Raw genomic sequence first — 22,882 nt, 5'->3', positions numbered from 1 at the left:
AAGTTACGTAGTCGGGTCGCTGGAACTTCTGAGGTTCTGATAGGTGCTGGTGTTTTTTCTTGAGCTGGCTCACATGAGTTATATTTTATTTTTTAACTGTTTATATCTTGATTGCTTTTCTTTGTTACATTTCCTATGCACCTTATTCTTTGTTCCTGTATTTCTTTTCACCTTGAGCCATTGTAATAGTTATGATAATAAAAATAAGGAACTATTCCAATACATTTGTGATCTGAGATGAAGTTCTCTCTCTCTCTCTCTCTCTCTCTCTCTCTCTCTCTCTCTCTCTCTCTCTCTCTCTCTCTCTCATACACACACGCACACGAACACACACACACCACTTTCCATTTTTCTTTTTCTTTTTTTCACCGCCAGACGCCACTTTCTCACCTCAACTAATACCATCATAAAGACACGCCCAAGAGAGAAGCTCCAGTGGATGTAACATGTCTCGACGCGTAGCAATCACCATCATCAACATCATCATCACCCTCATCATCATTATCTTCCGAGCCTGGATCAGGACACTCACCCGCTCCATATTCTGGCGCTCTCCATTAACTTTTTTCCCTAACCGACAGCCGCTCATAATTTCCGCTCTCTCCCGGGGAATATTTATTTTAATAATGAAATTAGTTCGAGTCGCATTTCTTAGGAGGCTCGTGCCAAGGGGATGTTTCTTCAGAGGAAGCTGGAGAATGGGATCGTGTAGAACCGCAGGTGTACAGTTAGTTGAGAACAGAGGCAGAGGACTTTGACTGATGAAAGGAGGGACGCTGCTAAGGACATTCGGTACCTTTTACAGTATGTCACTCAAAGTGCTCGGTATCTGGTTCTCCATCAGAGGAAGTTGAGGGGTCATTTTCAAGATAAGCGGCTGTTGAGTAAAGATAAACCACCGTGAGTTTTTGCTCGCAATTTTTAGCTTTTTTTTTTTTTCTTTTCCCCAAAACGATGGACGGATGGGTGTTTGGTATTTAAAGCCAAACAACTGGCACTAATGCTTAAAGACAATTCAGGGTAGTAATGAGGGTCATATGTTTGAAGTGAAAGGTCATGCGAGTTGAAATTCTGTTCATCAGATGAAAAGGCTGAGGAAAGCTTACCTGCCCCGTCTTAATCATAAAAAAAAATCATAGCAGTATTAATAAAGGCTCCAGACCCCCAACATTAAAATAACTTGACTCACCCCTTTGTCCAAATTCACATTAAAAAACAACCTCCTATTCCAATTCGATACGTGGGTAGTTTTACGTGCCTAACACGCATGAAATATTCATCACACCAGTGACACTGCTGTTAAGGCATAAAAGCAGCCTCCGCTTTTTCTGCAGTGAGGTTAAAGGGAAAACTCGCCGTTTGATGTTATATGCCTATAAAAAGTACTTTACGTTCGGACGGACGGAAAATTAGCTTCTTTGAGAGAGAGAGAGAGAGAGAGAGAGAGAGAGAGAGAGAGAGAGAGAGAGAAGCATGGTTCTCCTTCAAGCCAGCGCTTTGTGTTTAACAGTTGTGCTATTTAATGTAAGGTATTTATTGAAAGATATTAGACCTCTGTCAACAAAGTCTGGGGTGCTTGTAGTTTTTCCATCCGTTTGCCCTTCGTGCTTTGTTTGTTCATTTGTCTGTCCGTCAGTGTTTTTATTATGTTTTCCGTATCTTGGTACAAAGTCAGAAAGATTTCAGTCAAACTTGGTATAAGATTCGCCATCATGCGTAGATATGCAAGATGGGAGATCGTTCGTCTCTCTGCACATTAGTGTGTCTGTCACGCTTGCCTTGTAGTCACAACCCATGTTGACAGAACTGAAGGGATTTTAGTCTTGTCATGATCTGAACGAGGACTGCCGTGGACAGATGGGTGTTAAGGGAGATCGTCTTTCCATCTGTCAGTTCTGTTTGTCAGTATGTCTGTGGCACTTACATTGATGTATCAACTCTTCTTATAAGATTGACTAGATTTCATTCAAACGTGGTACAAATATACTTTGTACGCGTAATGATTCGAATATGAACAAATAAATATCTCAGTGTACAGCAACGCATCGCTGAACAAATACTCTTGCAAGCAGAAATGTAGAAAGAACAGTAAATGGATAAAACATATAAAAAGCAACATTTCTCTGAACCTGGAGTACAATAAGGCTCTCGTCGAAATTGCAATATTGCATGATAATGACACTGCAACAGTCCGCTTTCGTGACTCCCCTTCTTCCCAGGTCGTGTTTATCTCTTCTTTTTCTTCATTGTGCGAGAAAATTGATAATTCTAATTGATTGAATTGATTTGTTACGTGGGGTCTTATTTCTGATGTTAGGTTTTTACCAGAAATGTCGATGGACTTGTTTAGTTCCATTTTATTCTAAAAATATTTCTCATGTGATGCAATATGCATTTTATTTTGAGCTATATATATATATATATATATATATATATATATATATATATATATATATATATATATATATATATATATATATATATATATATATATATATATATATATATATATATATATATATATATATATATATACATATATATATATATATATATATATATATATTTATATATATATATATATATATACAGGTATATATATATAGCATGTATATAATACATGATATATACATATACATATATAATACATATATTACATTTATATATATACATAAATATAAAACAGTATTAATACTGTACGTTTTGAAGATAAAACTGTTGGATTACAGTTAAAAACACTATATAATACTGTATATTTTTATGGACGTTTTATCTTCAATTATACTATTATATTACAGTTAATAATATTATCATATATATATATATATATATATATATATATATATATATATATATATATATATATAAAATACATACACACATTTGACAGTTAGACAGACAGAAAAAGAGCTGTACAGAGAATGGACGACTAACGTTGATTATTAAAGGGGGAGATGAAAGAAAAGTACTGAATACAGAGTTAAATTTTAAAGAAAATATGATCGGAATATGATCGGAATTTAAAAAGATCTCCAGCAGTATGACGTCCTTGTGCCTGACTGATTCTGCAAAATGGAACATTGTTGCTTTTATTCTCTCACACTCCAACAATTACATTTCGCCGAAGCTTTCGTAGAATAATGATAGTAATAAAGTTGTTGTTGATGCTATTACTAATGCCAAGAATGATAATAATTTATAATGGATGTTACTAGTGTGGTCGTGCTATCAAAAATGACGGTAATATTACAGAGGGTTGAAACGGCAAGAACTCGACCCTGAGAACGGTGCTTACTGGATCAACGCTTAGTCTAAGGCTCCTTCATTCCTGATATTTACATAGGGGTCAGTAGTGAGAGGGACTGATCCCGGCAGCATATTCCAGAGACGTAATCGAGTACCGAGACCTTTTCCTAAAAAAAGCGAGACGCCATATATTTAAAACTAACCATAGATTTTTCTTGAAAATAACCTCATTATGTTTCCCGCACCTAAATTATTGTCGAAGTACCAGTCTAACCTGACCCAACCCAACCTAACCTAACCTAAAGGGTCATGGCAAAAAAACCGGGGCTGGTGCAATACTAGCATACATTTCAGGAACTTGCATCCCGGCAAGACGACTGCAAGTTCCTATTATTATTATTATTATTATTATTATTATTATTATTATTATTATTATTATTATTATTATTGATATACAGCAGTGATCTATTATTCATATAGTAGTATTTGTCTATTACCTTCAATTACTTTCTAATGAACACCATATTCATTGGAAGCTTGAATTTCAAGTCAGTGGCCCCTGTGGGCTTATTCCATATGAATAGGTTTCAGCTGCATAATATAATAATAATAATAATAATAATAATAATAATAATAATAATAATAATAATAATAATAATAATTAATTTAAGGGTTCCTTGCGAATATCCATAAATAATTTCAAGATTGCTGTTATTTTTCTTCTGCTTTCAGTATTCCAATGAAAGGACTATTGTAGATAAGAGGCTGAGAAAATGTTTATTTCTATTAATAATTTATTGTCGGTTCTTGTATTTTTTGGTGGAGGTATCTCTGTTACCGGAAAAAATGAGAGAGAGAGAGAGAGAGAGAGAGAGAGAGAGAAGATAATCGCTCTAATCTTTCAATAGATGAGCCATAACCATTCAAAACCAGACGTAATACGTTCTTCCCCCTCCCCCTTTCTCTCTCTCTCTCTCTCTCTCTCTCTCTCTCTCTCTCTCCTCTTTTGTAATGATCTCTCTCTCTCTCTCTCTCTCTCTCTCTCTCTCTCTCTCTCTCTCTCTCTCTCTCTCTCTCCTCTCTCTCTCTCTCCTTTTTGTAATGATCACTCTCTCTCTCTCTCTCTCTCTCTCTCTCTCTCTCTCTCTCTCTCTCTCTCTCTCTCTCCTTTTGTAATAATCTCTCTCTCTCTCTCTCTCTCTCTCTCTCTCTCTCTCTCTCTCTCTCTCTCTCTCTCTCTCTCTCTGTAATGATCACTCTAATTTCTAAAGTGATGTCACAATCGCTAAGATCTATTTCTCTCTCAGGCACACACACACACACATATATGTGTGTATGGATGTGTATATATGTATATTTATATTGTATATATTATATATATACACATATATACACACACACTCTCTTTAAATAGATGAGTCATAACCATGGAAACCCAGGTTTCTCTCGTAATAGTCTCTCTCTCTCTCTCTCTCTCTCTCTCTCTCCCTCTCTCTTTCTCCTCCGTCGTCTTATCAGCGCTCATCTCCCAATGGCAAAGTCTTGTTTAAAGATGCCTTAATGTAAGATGGCCCAGGGAACTTTACTGGGTGGCCAGGAGGAAGAAATGTGGGGTGGGTGGGGGCTTGGAGAATGGTATGTGTTTAAGGGTGGGTGTGTGTGGGAGGAGGAAAGAGAGAGGGAGGAAGGGAAATTACTGTCTGTGGGATTTCGTGGTTGATTACGGAAGGATTTTATTGCTTTATGCTGAAAGATAAATTGTGCGTGCTTGTTTGTGTGTATGTGTGTATGTATGTGTGTGTGTTTGAGAGAGAGAGAAACAGAGAGAGAGATATTATTGCTTATAATCTTGCACGGATATTCACTGAAGGCATCGCAAGACCATATGAAAAAGTTAGAAACCTTCACAGTAAGAGACGAATTTTGAGGTGAATAAATAGAGATTGATCATTTTCAGTTTTCTGTAAAAGAAAACTATTGAGATGGCTTTGTCTGTCCGTCCGCACTTTTTCTGTCCGCCCTCAGATCTTAAACACTGCTGAGGCTAGAGGGCTGCATATCGGTATGTTGATCATCCACCCTCCAATCATCAAACATACCAAATTGCAGCCCTCTAGCCTCATTAGCTTTTATTTTATTTAAGGTTAAACGTTTGCCATAATAGTGGTTATGACAACAATATAGGCTAGGCCACCACCGGGCCGTGGTTAAAGTTTCATGTGTCGCGGCCTTACAGCATTATACTGAGACCACTGAAAGATAGATCTATTTTCGGTGGCCTTGATTATACGCTGTAGCGGCTGTACAGAAAACTCGATTGCGCCGAAGAAACTTCGGCGCCTTTTATACTTGTTTGTTTTAAGCTTGATTACAGATAGATGTATAGAAGGAGAGCTTCTACAAAGAAAAAGAAATACTGGGTATTTTTAATTTTTCCTGTTGGGGTGCTTTGATCATAGATACTTCAGTAAACTACTAAGAGAATGTGTGGAGACTATTTTTTTTTTTGTGGGGCGCTGTTGTAAGAAGTATAGAATTATAGCTGAATAGGCATCATTTGTAAAGCGAGAGAAAGAGGGATTGTCTGGCACCCTGCTTGGTTTATAGATAGGTAGGCAGGTAACCTTTGTAGAGAGTCGGGAGATAGACAGCAAGGTTTTTACAAATGTTTTTTTCCAGGCGCCTTTGGATTTTAGATAGATTACCGGGAAACATACACACACACACACACACACACACACACACACACACACACACACATATATATATATATATAGAGAGAGAGAAGAGAGAGAGAGAGAGAGAGAGCCACGTTTCTCGGAAGTGTTTGGATGATAGGTAGATAAACCGATAGACAACCTTTGTGAATAAAGAGTGAGACAGGCTGGGGAGTTTCCTTTTTTGGTTTTCTGGTTTGCTTGGTTTCTCGTCGCCTGGAACCCACTCCCCCTTACACCCCACAGGCACTCCCCAGCCATACCCCTTCCCCCCTTTCCTCATGACTGAGAGACGCAAGTCACTGCCTTTTCCCCTTGTCGATTCCTCACTCCGCCAGACATTGAACCACACTCCTGTTGATGACAGATTGTGTGGGGGGTCTTGGGGATTGGGCTGTGGGGTTGGTTGGTGGAGTTGTCGAGGGGGGGGGTGATTCTTATCCTCCTTTTTGGGTGCCCTTCTTTTCCTTCCTTTCTCTCGGGCGCACGAGCTCCGTGCATTTTTTCACGAGGGCGGGCATATCTAAAGCTAATATTGATGTGAAGAGCGCGAATGCATACTTATGCGCGCGCACACGTATGCAGCAGATATGTGCTTTAATAATAGTGCGAGTTAAGTATAGGGCCGAAAGAAAAACGTCTTGATTGCATGTTATTAAACTGACTAATGGTAATAATTACAACGTTAGTAATTTTGTTCTCATATCTGCGTAACTCACAGAGCCGCCCTGTTCTCACAGCATGAAATTAGTTTTCTGAATAAACATTCTTGTTTTAATTAATTTTTAAGATTTCTTTTTCTTCCGTTGTCGAATTGGGAATTTCAGTTTTCATTTGCCTTTGTCATTTGATGCTCGAAATTAATTTGCTGAATCGTTGCCCTGTGGAAATTGGAATTGCTCTTTTTTTTTATTGTCCCGCAGTATTACCGCTTGCAGTGCGCCGTACGTTTCACACTGGTGCTTTGCAGCTTCCTTTCAACCATGTCTGCGTTGTTTTCTTCGTTTTAATTCCCATCTGTTCCCTTTTGGTATCTTCCCACCTAGCTGTCCAACATCTTTAACTGTAGATTGCTCTAGATTTCAACTTAATGATTTATTGTATTCTAAAATAATATAGTTATTGGTGCTGCAACTATTATTATTATTATTATTATTATTATTATTATTATTATTATTATTATTATTATTATTATTATTTTATTATTATTATTATTATTAATGAAAGTGACAAAAATCAAATAGGACATGTGCAAGAGAAAACCAGAAAAGATTTCCGATGTCAAAGGTACCCCATATGATCTCTGTACGTAAGATTCATAACAAAAGACTTTTGCATCAGTAACAAATATACTAACTCATATCAAGATGCACATGCAGTAGAAAGATTCATTATAATACCAAAAGTAATCCATAAGAAGTAGGACAGAGGACCCTTTAATATCAAGTACGCAATGACAAGCCCAGGTGGAGGGGTCATTGGCTGACACGGGCCACCTGGACTTCTCATTGCTTCTGTAGAAAGGACCTGAGGCGCCTGAGGCTGAATCGAGAACCTGAGTCTCCTTCCGGAATCCCTGAAGCATTATCTCTGTTGATCAGTTTGGTTTAGTCTGATAACGGAAATAGATATACGACCCTCCTCCTATTTTCTATAGTTCCTTAAAGAATCGATGAAACGAGCCACCCTGTGACCATTTTGGATCTCTTTGGCTCAAGGGACTTGTAACTGGCTCCAATTACACGCATCCCAAAAATCCATGCTCAGAATGTGGCAGCAGACCTCTGAATTCTTTCTTGGGCTGTAATTGGTAAGAGATATCAATCAAGTCAGTTTTCGCTTTGATTTCGTCAATACCATTTCTGGTTTAATCAGTGATTTGAACTGCGTAATCAAAGGCTTGATGGACATCCCAAGAGTAAAGTGGAAGAGGTCGGTCATTGCAGCTGTGGCAAATGATCATGGACCTCCATTAAGAATTTTAGGAGTGAAAATTTGTTAGATGGGAAAAGTATGCCAGAAGAACGAGAGAAAGGAAAAAGGACGGGTTTAAGAACGAAGGAAGCCTAAGAGAGGAGAATCTAAAAAGAAGAAGAAGAAGAAGACGAAGAAGAAGAAAATCTTTGAACTGCGTAATCAAAGGCTTGACGACATCCCAAGAGTAGTGGAAGAGGTGGCTGACAGCACTATAAGAAGAAGAATCCTCCCATGAGCACTATAGAAAACAGTACCTGTGGAAGAGAGAGAGAGAGAGAGAGAGAGAGAGAGAGAGAGAGAGAGATTCATAACAAAAGACATTTGCATCAGTAACAAATATACTAACTCATATCAAGATGCACATGTAATTGAAAGATTCATTATAATACCAAAAGTAATGCATAAGGAAGTAGGACAGAGGACCCTTTAATATCAAGTACGCAATGACAAGCCCAGGTGGAGGGGTCATTGGCTGACGGGGGCCACCTGGACTTCTCATTGCTTCTGTAGAGAGGACCTGTTAATCAGTTTGGTTTAGTCTGATAGCGGAAATAGATATACGACCCCGCTCCTATTTTCTATATTTCCTTAAAGAATCGATGAAACGAGCCATCCTGTGACCATTTTGGATCTCTTTGGCTCAAGGGACTTGTAGCTGGCTTCAATTACACACATCCCAAAAATCCATGCTCAGAGTGTTGCAGCGGACCTCTGAATTCTTTCATGGGCTGTAATTGGTAAGAGATATGCAAGTCATTTCGCTTTGATTTCGTCATACCATTTCTGGTTTAATCTTTTACCCACATAACGAAATCAATTATTACTGTCCTGTGATAACTTGCAACATATGCACAGGAACACACGAGAAAAAAATCATGATTCCCCTCGCCGATAACCATAGTCGTTATGTCGCCGGATTGTATGAACATATCAATCAAGCAATCAGTTATCGTTGAAAGAAGATTGCAATTGCATCAATGGCGCGCATCTGAGTCATTAATGGCTCCGACGGGATACCAGTCCAGTGATATGCCCTCAAAGTGTCCACTAGACATCGACGGGCAGCGATAGACATTGTCGTGATTTGAGTGGCATTGTCGCTAGATGAGGGACAAGCACGCCCTGTTCGGTCATTGTTATGTGCGTGTGGCAAATGATCATGACGCTCCATTTAGAAATTTTATTTTTCAAGTGAAAATTTCAGTTAGGTGGGAAACTTATACCAGGAGAAAACGAGAGAAAGGAAAAGGAGGAGAGAAGGGTGGGGGGGTTAACAACGAAGGAAGCGATAGAAGGAAGAAAGGTTAAAATAACAAAGAGAACGGAAACCTAATTCCTAAATAGAAGAAGGAGAAGAAGAAAATCTTTGAACTGCGTAATCAAAGGCTTGATGACATCCCAAGAGTAAATGGAAAGGTGGCCTGACAGCTATTACGGACCTCCTAAGAAGAGGAGGAATCTTCCCCATGAGCACTATAGAAAAGTGACCCAAACAATGCCTATGGAGGAGAGAGAGAGAGAGAGAGAGAGAGAGAGAGAGAGAGAGAGAGAGAGAGAGAGAGAGAGAGCATCACCTACGACAAAGAGGAAGAGTTTGAGGAGATGAAATGAGAGTGAGATCATTGTTCAGACATGGCCTTAGACTGAATCCTTTTGAGGAGTGAGACGACAGAAGAAGGAGAGAGAGAGAGAGAGAGAGAGAGAGAGAGAGAGAAAGGGGTTGAGGAGATGAAGTGAGAGTGGGATCATTGTTCAGACATGGCCTTAGACTGAATCTTTTGAGGAATGAGACGACAGAAGAAACGCCTCGAATATAAGGGCGATATTAAAAAACAGGAACAAATATGTCCAATATGAAGATTTAAAGAAAAGCCCCAAATATAAGAGTAGCATTACAAACATGGACAAATATATCCAATATGATGATTTAAAATTTAGATATAGGTAAGTTTTATGGCATCTCTCCAAGTGCCTGTTGGACAGTGATGGTATATTAATTTGCAGAGGCAATTCTGGTTTCTTTGTTAAATAAGTTAAGTATACCTTAGTTTAACCAGACCACTGAGCTGATCAACAGCTCTCCTAGGGCTGGCCCGAAGGATCAGATTTATTTTACGTGGCTAAGAACCAATTGGTTACCTAGCAACGGGACCTACAGTTTATTGTGGGATCCGAACCACATTATAGCGAGAAGTGAATTTCTATCACCGGAAATAAATTCCTCTAGTTGTTCATTGGCCGGTTGAAGAATCGAGCGCGGGGCCAGCAGAGTGCTAGCTGAGAACGGTACCCACCCGTCCAATGAGGAACTTAATAGTGTGTAACATTTTCCATTTGTAAGAGCATTTTTCTATAATTACTAATGTAATGTATAAGGGTAATTCGAGGTATTATTAATTTAAGAAGGTAATATCTGTCGTGTTTGTAGACGGCATTTTTAATATGAAAGAGTAACGTCCGGCATTTTTAGTATTTGTCATCTTTTATGTATGTAAGTACTATCTGGCATTTTTGTAAGTAGTATTTTTACCTTGTCAGGGAAATGTCTGGCATTATTAATGTATGGGTAAGCGTATTTCTTTTAGACTTTTATAAGTAATTTCCTGCCCTTTTGTGTATGGCTTCATTGGAAGATGCTGAGGTGATTTTTACGATTTTGGTTAAGTCATTTCTTATTTGTTAGGAAACCTCTGCTTCTTTCATTTTCTTGGGTGTTTTCTGGTGTATTTTATTTTGAAGGGTATTTTTTTTTATCTTTAAATTTGCTGGGTAATTTCAGGCATAACTGATTTTTGAGGTAATTTCCTGCATAATTGATTTTCAGCTGTACTTTCTGGCTTTTCTTTTTGCAATTGTAATTTCTATAATCTGTGATATCTAAAGGTCGTTTCTGGAATTTTCACTTTTAGGGATAATTTCTAGATTTTAATTTGTACAAGAAGTTTCTGGCATATTAATCTTCCCTTGCAATTTCTGACATCTTTCATTTACAAGGGTAATTTCTGACATTTTCATTTGTAAAGGCAATTTCTGGCATCTGTTTGTATGGGTAATTTTTGGTCCCTAGTTTTAGGTGTAATTTTTTGTATCTTTAATTTTTGGAGGTAATTTCAGAAGTCTTTAATTTCCACTTTTAATTTTTAGCACCATTTGTTTGTGAGCATAATTTCTGGCTGTCTGTCATTTGTAGGAGTAATTTCTGGCATCTTTAATTTGTAATGGCAACTTCTAGCAGCTTTAAATTTCGATTTTAGTTTCTGGAATTTGTACTTTTTGATTGTAATTTCTCGTATTTTTTTCTGGAACATTTATTGCGGGCATCATTATTTTTGGCATAGCTTTTTGTTTATAATTTTTAAGGGCAATTTCTCATCACTTTAAGAGTAATTTCTGGTATCTTGTAATTGGATGAATTTTGACATCCTTAATTTTCAGGGGATAATTTCTTACTTCATTTATATATTAGGGTAGTTTCTGGTATTTTAAACATTTTCATATTTTTAGTTTTCTGTAAAAGAAAACTATTGTGCCTGCTTTGTCTGTCCGTCCGCAGTTTTTTCTTTCCGAATTTTATTCTGTCCGCACTTTTTCTGTCCGCACTCTTTATATCCGCCCTCAGATCTTAAAAACTGCTGAGGCTAGAGGGCTGCAAACTGGTATGTTGATCATCCACCCTCCAATCATCAGACACACCAAATTGCAGCCCTCTTGCCTCAGTAGTTTTTATTTTATTTAAGGTTAAAGTTAGCCATAATCATGCTTCTGGCACCGATATAGGATAGGCCACCACCGAACCGTAGTTAAAGTTTCATGAGTCGCGGCTCATACAGCATTATACCGAGATCACCGAAAGATAGATCTATTTTCGGTGGCCTTGATTATACGCTGTAGCGGCTGTACAGAAAACTTTAATGAGCCGAAGAAACTTCGGCGCATTTTTTACTTGTTTATTTATAAGGTTAATTTCTGGCGTCATTGATTATGAGAGGTAATTTCTGACACCTTTAGTTTTGAGGTCATTTGTGGCACCTTTTTGTTTCTGGGCCGTCTCTTGCTTTTTTTAGAGACTTTATTATCTTTCACTTTATAACTGGAAGTAATTAAATATTATTATGAACGAAAAGCAAACTATAACTAAGAGAGGAGAAAGGCCAAACAAGCGAAGCAACATACCAGCCGTCGCCAATGGCCCGCGAAAGCTTGGCTCGTTCCGCAATGGGTACTGTCTTTGGGTTTCATTACAACGCATCATGAACGAGATGCCGACTCTGGCCGGAATTCCAATGCAAATGACTGCTCATGCTGGTTTCCTGGTGTTGGCTGGCGGATTTGGAATGGGGAGCGAGGCATTACATTATTGGCTAGTCATTTTATGGTGTTCTCTTGTGGTTGCAGAGGGAGAAAAAATAGAGTTGTGAGCGATCAGTACTAAGTAGTTTATGTCTTCATTTCATTTTATCATATACAAATAAAAAAAAAGTGAGGACCTCAACTTGACGATCCTAGTAATTATGTAAAAAAGGAAAGTGAGGACCTCGACGAGGCAATCCTAGTAATTATGTAAAAAAGAAAAGTGAGGACCTCGACGAGGCAATCCAAGGAATTATGTGGAAAAGAAAAGTGAGGAACTCGACTAGGCAGTGCTACGAATTATAAAAACGAAAAGTGAGGACCTCGACTAGGCAGTCCTAGGAATTATGTAAATAAGAAAAGTGAGGACCTCGATTAGACAATCCTAGGAGTTCTATAAAAAAGAAAAGTAAGGACCTCGATTAGACAATCCTAGGCGTTATATAAAAAATAAAAGTGAGGACCTCGACGAGGCAGTCCTAGGAATTATATAGAATATAGAAGTGAGGACCTCGACGAGGCAATCCTAGGAATTATATAAAAAAAAAAGTAAAGTGAGGACCTTGACGTGGCAGTCCTAGGAATTATATAGAAAAGAAAAGTGAGGAACTGACTAGGCAATTCTAGGAATTATATGAAAAAGAAAAGTGAGGACCTCAACTTGGCAATCCTAGATATCCATATGTAGATATTTTTTTATCTTTTATTAGTTCAAGCGAATATAGAATGCAGAATAACAGACTCTTATAACCCTGCAGCCATTGGTTGAATGTAGACTTTTAGACAAATAAAAAATAAAAGCATTTGTAGCACTTCCGAGCTTCACAGACCTTTAGCATGACCTCTCTCTCTCTCTCTCTCTCTCTCTCTCTCTCTCTCTCTCTCTCTCTCTCTCTCTCTCTCTTTAGGTTTTCAAGTGGAGGGGCCATTAGAATGTTTGTTAGTTAGCTACAAAGTATACATATTTGACTGGTTTATAGGTTGATTAATTTTATTGACGCTGGTAAGAATATTTTGTCTCGATGGCTTTCATGTTTGATTGGTAAATTCCTTTGATTGAAAAGCATTGCAATTCTATGAAAATGGTTAATAGTGTAATTACCTTACATTGTAAGTATTGGTCGTTTATATTTCAAGGGAAACACTCTTCCCTTTATTTGCAAATAAACGTTAGTGACAAAATCTTCCGAGGGTAAAATATGTGAAAATGAGTGTCAGTGATTAAAGTGGAAGAATATGAATAATGTTGACAGCTTCCCTCAAAATGACTCTTGAAGAAAATTGTGCATTGTGGGTAATGTGTTTCCCCTTCACATGTAAAGAATATCAGCAGTGGGTTCAATTTTTGTAGACTTCGTATAATTTCATCAATTTTCGTCAAATTTTTACTATTGTGAGAATTTCAGTTGCCTTGCCTTTACATGAATATGTTCATTTTTAATAGTTGGACAATGTAAGCGTAGGTGACGATTCTTGGTGAAAATATCAATTGACTTTATACTGAATAAAAGCGTTGGTGAAAATATGTTAAATGTAGTAACTTCACAGATTGAATATGAGCATTGGTAAAAGTACCTGCCAAGTTTTTGTCACCGATCGAGCACGATGTGGGCAAGTATCACAATAATTCCCTTCGACTCTTCACTAAAGGAACAGGAACACAAATTTTGTTGTAAATCGTTCACCCGCAAAATGATTGAGGCAGGTCAGTTCTCCATTAAATTCTGCTATATTTTGACACGCTGTTGAATCCGCTTAGAAATTATTTCACAGGTAATTCTTTGACCTTTGACAGCGCTTCCTGCATGTGGTAGATTGCACAGGTATTCGGCTATTTTTTTCAGTAATGGGAAATATAGTTGCATGTGGAAATACCGTAGTGATTTTATGTTAACAGGCTAACTGAAGAGCAGATACGAAGTTCTACGGGTGATCAGCTCCTTATCTTAATCAGGGGTAAAGTTATTATTGATATGTTCTTTATTTCCTCACTGTTGCTGCTTGCTTAGGTTGCCTCGTTGTGACCCACTGCTACTCGCAGCAGGCTCCCAATTTGATGTGCAGAAGTGACTGAATAGCAGGTTAGAAGTCTTCACCTTTACCTCAATTAGATCAAATATCTCCCTTTTCCTGTTGCCGTATTGGGTACAATTTTTAATTCTAGGTTAAGGCATTACTAAAAACACGAATCTCTCCTGTTTTATCCTCATAATTTCCCTATTGAATACATTCAGTCTTTCCCTGTTTTTGCAATGAAATTTCTATGTCAAATACAATGAAGAAAGATATATGAAGCTAACAGATAGGAGTGGCTTTTGTACCCGTTTTCCAAATGGAAGTCTATCAAAATTTTGTCTCATTTTTAAGTTATCAATTCTGAGTCCTGAGATTCTTACCCAAGAGTTTTTTCATTCATTCACATCTTAAGTCTCGGTCATACAAGCCTAATGTGAAATGTTTCCAGTTTTATACTTGCAATTTTGAATCCTGCAGGTATTATGCGCGTCCCTTATTTATTTATCAAGTTTTAGTTCTACTGTACATGTTTCATTTAATGTTTCGTCTACCGCGTCAGTGCTCAGGATAGTTTTGTATCGCAATTCTTGTCGTTTGTCTCTTATAACCTTCGTGATTTTTATTGTTTCTTCTTTAGTTATTTCCTGAAAATAGAGATCTCGTCCTCTTTTGAAATTTAAGTAGAAACATTTTCGACTTTCGGTTCTGATTGCTCAAAAGAAAAAGAGAGAGGAAGAAGAAAAGAGCGTTGTTCCTCTGAAGCAAATGTTATCTGAACGAAACTCAATGAAATAACTTGCCTTCAGTTGATGCTGATCAAGACACCGTCGCGGGTTCGACCTGAAACGAGAAAATTGGTTACGTGAGTCACTGTTAACACTGGAGTTTGCTCTTTAAAATGTGGACTGTGACCTTGACCTTATTCAACAGAAAGATAAGGATATGGGCGATGTTGGGGTCAAGGATGGAATGATTGTCCGCTCTTATATTTTACGTCACTGTAGGTAATAAAGATTCGGTATTTTATTACATGCATTTTTTCCGCAACTGGAGGGTCTATGGTGGGTTCCCCTGTTATAGCCAGCCTTGCGTGGCACATTGTAAACAGTACTGAAGCTTCTTTGCAGCCTCATTTGCTTTCTGTCTTTTATTTCTAATTTGTTGCTTCTGATTTTTAGGCCTGGCTGTCCAACTTCTCCAACTCTACCTTGTCTCAGTTTTCACCTCTCATTTAAGACAATCCGAATGAGAGTCTAGAAACGTGACACAGTGGTCTCTTTCAGGTTGATATGCATTAATAAACCTTATTGCCATTGTCATTATTAATTTAGAAACCCAACGCCGTCGTTATTAGCTGTTCTATCAATAATTCGATCGTAGATGAGACCACAGTGTGTCGCTTAGTGTCATCAAAGAGGAATTACGTTCGTTCCAAAGCCTCTCACGCCTTCATCTTAAAAGCTCGTTTCCACGTAGTATGAAACTAGAACACGTCGTGTGTTAATGGCTGGAATACATCGAATAAGTACCACAACTACCATAACTGGTAATATCCAGTAATTCCGCAGATGAGTGTTTGAACTCCTGCATGCATTGATATCGATACTTGTCGTCATCAGTAACAATATTAGAGAAGGTTGGGACTGTAAGACCTGCCCCAGCTAGGGTACATTGCGTACCATTCCGAAGCTGGGGCCAAGGCACCTTCATTCTGAATAATTATGGTATGGCCAATGGAGAGATTGGCTTCCCTCGTACTAGTATCACTAGATGGAAGTAATTGTAAACTTTCAGTATATTACCTGTAGACTATTCGTTTTTACAAGGGGAAAATTATATGAAGATTATTATTATTATTATTATTATTATTATTATTATTATTATTATTATTATTATTATTATTATTATTATTATTATGAAGTCATTCATATTTCATCAGTTTGCTTTTACATAATAGAAAACGCATCTGTGTCAAAAGGAAAAATATAACATATTATCATCATCATCATAATCATCATTATTTTAATAAAATTGTGCCTGTTTTAAAGTGAATCAAACGTAAGAGTTCATAAACTTACAAAAAAGCCTCGAAATATAGAATACCGTGAGACATTAAAGTGGGATAATAACATAGGTATCGACAAATCATTTGACAGATAAATATATGTTTAGATGAACAACATTGCAGTAACAACAATATGGGTCAGTAAAACTGAGGCAGTGGCTCATGGCGTTTTAAAATAGTATTATAGCGTGAATTACGTGACAGACTTATGACGTGACGTGTGGAATTTGATAATTAGGAAACATTGTGTGCTTATTCTAATTAAGTAAAAGAATTTACCTTTTGACTTTAACAGTAGCTATGTGAAGCGAAGGGAAAAGTTCCCAAACATATTTGTTGATGTGTGTGTGTGTGTATATATATATATATATATATATATATATATATATATATATATATATATATATATATATATATATATATATATATATATATATATATATATATATATATATATATATATATATATATATTATAATATATATATATATATACACATATATATATATATATATATATATATATATATGTATGTATGTTGTATATATACATATATACATACACATCAAAGAAAATTTTTCCCGTCCGCATGATGCTTAGCGTCAGAGCGGCTTCAAATGAACTTGTTATTACGGGGCTAGCGTTCCCACGAGTCTGACTTGTTAATAAGTAAATGAAGTAATCTTATTTCACGCTTTACCTGACACACATGTTTTGTCTGGCCTTGCTTTTACTTTTTATTACAGTTCTGGGCTTCAGTACGGTCCATTGCTGCCTGCAACTGACTAGTGATATTTGCTGCAAGTTCCAATTAACCTTGATTTATTGGTTTTACGAGGCTGCAAGCTTATACCAGGATTTAGTCTTATTATGTCGACTCTCTCTCTCTCTCTCTCTCTCTCTCTCTCTCTCTCTCTCTCTCTCTTGATATGTGGTTTTAATATTGTTGCTTGACGAGTAAATAATAAGCTCACCATGGCGTATAAAAATTATTCATTACATTTTGTACGTTCAGCTTTTAACCGTTTCCTATTTTAATTTTGTTAATCAAATATTTTAGTTTAATCTTTTTTATGTAGCTTTATATAAAGGCTATTTCTCTTACAGGTAAGTTCAAGTAAAAAGGACCTCTCTGCTTAACTCCCGTAGATGTCTGGTGAGTGTTGATTTCATTTCTTGTAGTTGCTTGGATTTCAACTTTCGTGGGAGGGTCCTTGTCACTGGGGAAATACAAAATTAATACACATACATGCTTTATATATATATATATATATATATATATATATATATATATATATATATACATATATATATATATATATATATATATATACATATACATATTATATATCACAAAATTCACGTAAGAAGGTGATTGGAAACCAGGACTTTGAAGAAGTGTTTAAATATAAATAGATAGACAGTATATATATATATATATATATATATATATATATATATATATATATATATATATATATATATATATATATATATATATATATAGTATGTATAAAGCATGCGTGTGTATTAATTTTATCTATGTATTTGTTTATTTATTTAGTATCTGTGTCATAATGTGACCTCTAACAGGTCATGCCCATTAAATCTTACATATGGTGATTTTCAGCTGAATCAGTAAACGATAAAAATGTCCTGACGTGAGGCTCAAATGCTCCGTTTTCTCATGGTGATACATTTTCTTGTCTGAAGAGAACCATGCGCCTTGTTTGCTCTCTTAAAAAGTGGTCTTTGCCCCCGCTTTTTGATACGGGTCTTTCCTCTTCTCTTGCCAGCCAGCAGAGCATGTTTGCTCGCGCTCATGAAAGCAGGTCCTTTGGAAGAGACCCACAGCGTTCTATTCAAGAACATGAAGAGATGAAGCAGTTCTTGCCACACTTCACCTTAAAGTCGGTCAGGTTAGACTCTGAGGAGTCTGTCTTCGTGTTCGTTGTCTGTCCTTCTGAGGACTGAGAGTTGTCCATATCTGTGGAATAAGTCGTCCTCTGTCTGCTTTCTCTTTCTCCAGATGAGGTCTTGAGATGTTTCGGTTTGTGTCCTAAGTCGTTCAGTCGGTCTACTCCACGTGTCAGACCATTCCTCCAACGAAAGGCGACTCCGTGAATTATATCGTCTCATTTTGCAAGCTAGAATATGCATACTAAGTCGTCCGAATTTTGCCGAGAAGTTCCATCACTCATCATACTAAATTGGGTCCGCTTTGCTCCACAAGTCATATTCATGAGTGCAAAGTCGTCCCATCCGTCATACTTAAGTTTTCCCACTGTTACAAAGTCTCATTTACGATCTGCTGAAGGAGTAAAAGCTCTTGACAGCTCGTGGCTGACTTAACTTAATTAATATGACAACAACTACAATGTCCTCGGACTCCTAGTACCAAAGTCGTCCCTCTTCGTTATGAAAGTCGCTCCACTTTGTGTACTAAAGCCGTAGCCACATTACACCCTTAAATAGTCGCCCCTGTTTGTAGGCAAAGAAATGCAACGAAATCGCCCCACCTCTGGGAATCCTAACAATATTTACCTTTGATATGTTTCGCTCCTCTTGATGAAAGCTCTTTAGAAGGGAGGAAAGAGTAAACAGCCGAAGAATGTCGGTGAGAAGGGAGAGAGAGGATTTTGGGAGGAAGGGGAAGGAGAAGCAAGTGGGGGAACAGTGAAAGAAAGATGCGTGGAAGGGATGTTAAAAGGCGTAGCGTAGAAGCTAGTGCAATATATAAAGGAAAATGGGAAATATTGAAGAGAAAAAGAATATAATTATTAGAAAATAAACAAGGATGAATGATAAATAAAACAGGAGAGAATATATGTGTTACATAAATAAAAGAGTGAAAAAGAGTACAAGGAAATCGTAGATAATATAAACCAATAACCCAAGAAGGACTAAAATGTTATAATGAACAAGGAGGAAAGCTGAATAGAAATTATGAATGAGAAAAGAAAATATTAGAATCATAAGAAAATAAAGATATACAAGAGAATCTGGAAAGAAAACAGGAATAAGGAAAATTTCTCAGAAACGAAAGGCATTAAAAAGAGTGAGGTTGCAAGGGAGTTACAGAAAAAAAATCACGAATTATGAAATAAGATATTCTGTGAACGCCCAATACACTCCTCTCTTACGTAGCTTCATGATTCATAATTAAACTAGGCACGATATCAAATCTTAAGCCCTAAGAAAAAAGAAAATGAAAACTCACGTTGCCTTGATATTCAGCGGCGAAATAAAACGACTGTGACATTTAGACCCTTTCTTCTTACGAGGCCAGGAAACCAAAGATAGAAACGGTGCCACTCTTCAAAACGTGACAGAAGCAGAGAGAGAGAGAGAGAGAGAGAGAGAGAGAGAGAGAGAGAGAGAGAGATGGAAAGCGGAGAGACGATATCAACGACGTCTCTCTGTCTCTAGAGACTCTTGGGCAGCGGGTCATGAAAATCTAATGGGTCCAGACAATCATGGCTTTGTAATGAGTCTCGGAGAAGATGCTTCCTGCCGTCCCCATTGAGGGCCACATGCCTCAGTTTTTGGGGCATGGTGCCAAATGGATTGCCACAAGTTGAGAGAGGTCTTGGACTGGCGGTGCTGCATCATAATTATGATCCGACTATAAAAATGGAAGAGTTTTTAATTGCGGGAGAAAAGAAATGTAATCTGTCACTTTCTCACAATGCATATATATATATATTATATATATATATATATATATATATATATATATATATATATATATATATATATATATATATATATATATATATATATATATCTTTCTTATATATAAAAGTGAATGTTTGTATGTTTGTGCGCATTAGAAATCGGAAACGCTTGACCGATCTAGACAAAATTTGGCATGAGGCCATCATTTGACCCAGCTTAGATAAAAGGGTAGGTTTCAAAACTGTACCCCCACCCCCTTCCCCTTCCCCATCCCCTTCCCTTTGTAACTTATGTGGTAAATAATCTCTATGGGTTTATCATAATAAACTTTAAGTGGTTATCATACCTTACTTCATTTGTAAATAAACTCTACGGGTTTATCGTATCTCATTTCATGTACTCGATACCATAGAATAGATATATATTATTGGAAATGCTTTTCTTTCCCGTGATTAATAATTCTATATCAAGGTTTTAAATAGTCACCACAGCAATACCTGGGTAAAATGGACAGTCACTACAGTAATAACTGGATAAAATGGACAGTCACTACAGTAATACCTGGGTAAAATGGACAGTCACTACAGTAATAACTGGATAAAATGGACAGTCACTACAGTAATACCTGGGTAAAATGGACAGTCACTACAGTAATACCTGGATAAAATGGACAGTTACCACATTAATACCTGGATAAAAGGGACAGGCAACACAGTAACCCTTGGATTAAAGGGACAGACAGCACAATAATATCTGAGTGAAAGGGACAGTCACCACAGTAACATTTGGATAAAATGGACAGTCACACAGAAATCACTGGATAAATGGGACAATCAGGACAATAGTATATGGATAAAAGGGACAGTTAGTACAAGGAAGTGCAGAAAAATTTTCCAGAGTCCTTCAGAGTTTTCCAGGGCAGCGCTGGGTTTGCCAGCTAGTATGTATATATATATATATATATATATATATATATATATATATATATATATATATATATATATATATATATATATATATGTATGTATGTATGTATGTATGTATATGTCTGTGATTGTATGTATGCATGGATGTTTTTATGTGTGAGTTATATATATATATATATATATATATATATATATATATATATATATATATATATATATATATATATATATATATATGATGTGATAAATGTGGAATGTGGGGACACGAACCCGCGACGAAAGCCTATTCAGCTACTCCAGTTGACGTAAACCATTGATATGTAGCGTGGTATTGACATTTGTAGCTTCATGATTGTATAAAATATATAAAAATTTCATATATATATATATATATATATATATATATATATATATATATATATATATATATATTATATAAAATTTCTGACTCACATCAGGATCGAACCCAGGTCTTTCAAATGAAAAACCAGAGCGCTGCCAACCAGGCCACACAAGTCATAAAAGAAGTTGGAACCTGAGTACAACTGTACCCAAGGAATTACCTGGCCAGGCTAACTGCTTGCATACCAGCGTGTTTTCCCCCAATTTCCCGACTCGGCAGTGACCCAATTGACAGCATTTCATTCGAATTAATCTTTCTGAGTGAATATGATAGAAATATCAACACACAATTGCGTGTGGAACAGAAATAAGTTTCTGACGCACATCAGGTGAGTCAGAAATTTATTTCTGTTTCACATAATTGTGTTGTAATTGTGTATTGATATTTATATATATATATATATATATATATATATATATATATATATATATATATATATATATATATATATATATATATATTTATATAATATATATATATATATATATATATATATATATATATATATATATATATATGTATTTGTGTGTGTGTGTATATATATATATATGAGAGAATAAACATTTACTTCCTTTAAAGAAGCCTCTCATAAGGTACGTCCAAACAACATAAATGCTTGCAGAAATATTTAATATGCTTTCACTTAGCGCATCACTAAAAGTGTATGAAACACATATCTCATCCGCGGGCTAGTAAATTCAGGAACCCCCTCCGCCACCCTCCACCCAACCCTACTGAAGATCTTTGCTCTACCTCCCCTCCCATGCCCCGTTTCCCCCTACCCCTCAATACCCCAGACCAGCCTCCCAGTCATAACTAATGAAGACATTTCTGCCCGGAGATAAGGCTTGTTTAATTAGCCATTTTTTCTCTTCTTTTTTGTTTTCTGCTTTTGCTTCGCCCTAATTCATATTTTGGTTTGGCAAAGCAAAGGTTGAATAGAGTTTTAAATTTCAGCTCCCGGCTTCTAATGCTATTTCTTATTTTCTGTACTGTTGTAATTTTTAAACTTCTTGAGTGGTTGGTGATATTACACCTAGTTCCTTTCGTTGATGTATATACTGTATATATATATATATATATATATATATATATATATATATATATATATATATATATATATATATATTTATATATGTATTATATATATATATATATATATATATATATATATATATATATATATATATATATATATATATATATATATATATATATATATATATATATATATATATATATATATATATATATATATATATATATAATATATATAACTTTGTAATGGTAAAAATAAGTAGTAGATTCCATTATATATGTATATCTATATTTGTTCCAGCTTACAAAGCGATAAATACCAGAATTTTATATTGCTAAGGTAAGGGTAGGTCTATTACAGGCCTAGCAAAATGTATCTGAACTTGACAGATTAAACCTAACGCACGTGGGTTTGAATCTCACTTTGACTGGTAGATTTTGTTTACAGTTGATGTTCTGGACCCAA

The 22,882-nt window shown here is 36.3% G+C and overlaps 1 protein-coding gene across 1 annotated transcript in view; it reads right to left on the bottom strand.

Moving 5' to 3' along the window:
- LOC136835001 (solute carrier family 7 member 14-like) overlaps nucleotides 1-22,882 on the bottom strand; it is a 686,661-nt gene that overhangs the window by 392,029 nt on the left and 271,750 nt on the right. The window contains exon 2 of the mRNA XM_067098012.1: nucleotides 15,107-15,146. The gene's annotated coding sequence lies outside the window, so the exon portion shown is untranslated. The remainder of the gene's footprint in view (nucleotides 1-15,106; nucleotides 15,147-22,882) is intronic.

Source organism: Macrobrachium rosenbergii, chromosome 54, assembly GCF_040412425.1.
Source record: "Macrobrachium rosenbergii isolate ZJJX-2024 chromosome 54, ASM4041242v1, whole genome shotgun sequence".
Lineage (NCBI taxonomy): Eukaryota > Metazoa > Arthropoda > Malacostraca > Decapoda > Palaemonidae > Macrobrachium > Macrobrachium rosenbergii.
The sequence above is the reverse complement of the archived record's forward strand: the minus strand, read 5'-3'. Positions and strand labels throughout refer to the sequence as shown.